This window comes from Henckelia pumila, chromosome 3, assembly GCF_033568475.1.
Source record: "Henckelia pumila isolate YLH828 chromosome 3, ASM3356847v2, whole genome shotgun sequence".
In the NCBI taxonomy this organism is placed as follows: Eukaryota; Viridiplantae; Streptophyta; class Magnoliopsida; order Lamiales; family Gesneriaceae; genus Henckelia; species Henckelia pumila.
The window spans coordinates 17,474,706-17,477,205 of record NC_133122.1 but is presented as its reverse complement, the minus strand read 5'-3'; positions in this window follow the sequence as shown (position 1 = coordinate 17,477,205).

Below are 2,500 nucleotides of genomic sequence, written 5' to 3'. Positions count from 1 at the left end.
GCACGCCAAGTGTTTGATTATTGGTTGCTTCGATCCCCTTTGCTCTACAAGGTATTTGGCTTGCTCCTTGTTCTTGGTAAAGCTTAGGCGATTTGTGTGCAATTTTTTTCTCCTCGCTTGTTGCTTCTTGAGTTGATTGGAGGTTGTTGGCGTGTGGGGTGTTGGAGTTGTGGTTGTTAACATGAGCTCTAGTTCCTCTTCTATTCCTACCTTGGGTCCGGACATGGGGTCCTCGAATGGGAGTGATGGGGCTGCCAGAATCTCGGCTTCTAAGGCCCAAGAATTGATGACTAAATTCATGAATAAGCAAGAGCCGACTACTTATGCTAGTTTGTTCCAAGGTAATCGCCTCCCGGTGGAGAAATGTCTTCTTGAGTATGTGCCGATTGGTGAGGAGATTATTTCCATTGGTTTTGATGAGATCGAAATGGTGGAGGAGGCCTTGGGATCGTGTCTTGTGGGTTGTGTGGTAGGGCGGAAGTTGGATGGGTACGTCATTAAGGAAGTGGTGCGTCAATGGGGAAAGAACATCAAATTTCAAGCTCATGAGACGGGGTGGATCACTTTCTTTTTCCCTAATGAAGAGGAGAAGTTGAGGATCTTGAGAGGTGGCCCTTACTTGGTTTTTGGGAGGCATTTATTTCTCAAGGAAATGCCCCGTTGCTTTTTGTTTCGGGTTGAAGATATGTTGATGTTTCCCACTTGGGTCCAAATTCATGGCTTGCCGGCGGATTGTTGGACTCCTAAGGTTCTTAGCAAGGTGGCTTCGGCCCTTGGGAAGCCTATTCACTCGGACAATCTTACTATGACTAAGGGAAAGAGTAAATTTGCTAGAGTATTGGTGGAGTTGGATGCCACAAAACCTAGGGTGTTTGAGCTTCCTATTCTTCTTCCCACCGGGGTTCAAGCGGACCTTAGGTTCGTGTATGAAACGAATCCTCTTTTTTGCTTGGATTGTAATATGCTTGGCCACTCTAAGGCCACTTGTAATCGCTCTCGGAATATGGATGGTGGACCTAAGGAGGGGAAGGAGGGCACGGCCCTTGGTGATCCCGTAAATAATGGGGGCGGGCAAAGGGCTCGTAGTCGGTCTCGCAAACCGGGTAATCGAGGTGCTAGTTGGCCACATGGTGGTGGCTACGGTGGCCATGGCCGTGGCTATGGACGTGGCCAAGGGTGGTTTCGTGGTCGTGGTGGTAGGGGCCCTGGGGGCCGAGGAGGTGGAGGAATTCAAGGGCGTGGCTCTGGTGGTGGTGACCAAGGGGGTGGCCGAGGCAATGGTGGTGGTGAAGTGCCCCTTGATCCCCCTTTGGCTACTACGGTTGAGGTTGTGACTCCTTGTGAGGAAGTCCCGGATATTGAAAAACTCAAAGAGGAGGGCTTGATCTTTGAAGTGTTTCCTCCGGATGGGGATGAGAAGGTCACAGTGGAGGTATTCCATGGTGAATCGGATGATGATGGTTTTGAAGAGGTAACCAGCAAGCGAACGAAGAAGGCAATTAAATATCTTCAACGTTTGCCCAAGAAAGGGGATTCAAATAGCTCGACTAGTTCTCGTACTACGGAGTATATTGAGATGGATCCTCGCACTTGGCGCCCATTGATAAATGCTAAATCGATTTTGTTGAACCATGCACAGATTCAGGCTAGGCGGCTGCGGGCCGCTAAGCGCACCTCATGAGGTTAGCTTGTTGGAATGTGAGGGGCTTTAATAAGCTCCTCAAACAGAAGAATGTTCAAGGCATGTTGAAGAAACATAACTTGAGCATTCTTGGATTATTGGAGGTTAAGGTTCGAGTTGATTTGGTGGACCGCTTGATGGAAACCAAGTTCCCGGGTATGTCGTTCTTCCATAATTTCCTGCTTTGGGAGAACAGCCGAATTTTGGTGATGTGGGATAGTAGCGTGGTGAAGTTGGATTTGGTGGATATGTCCGCTCAGGAGATATGTGTGAGGGTGACTTGTCTTCTTACTCATCGTTCTTTTGAGGCCTCTTTCATCTATGCTCTGAATACTCCTGTGGAGAGGAGATTGCTTTGGGATTCGTTGAAATCTCATGGGGAAGGTATCTCTCTTCCTTGGCTTCTATTGGGAGATTTCAACTGTGTTAGGTTCCCGCATGAGCGGAGTGGTGGAGCTCCGATAGCCCCTAGGGAAATGGTGGATTTGGCTAGTTGCGTTTCTCAGTTGGAGCTATCGGATGTGAATCATGTGGGTTGCTTCTTCACTTGGTTTAACTCGGCCATTTCTTCTAAATTGGATCGTGTTATGGTGAATCATCTTTGGCACCAATCCAATTTGGATGTATTTGCTGAGTTTGTCGCCCCTGGGTGCTTTTCGGATCATGCTTATAGCATTGTGACAGTTTTTCGGGAAGGTCATAGGCGGGCTACTCCTTTCAAATTCTTTAACATGTGGACTTTACACCCGGATTACCACCAACTGGTGGCGGGCAACTGGTTTTATGGGGGTGGAGGGACGGCCCAATTCTTGTTGAAGA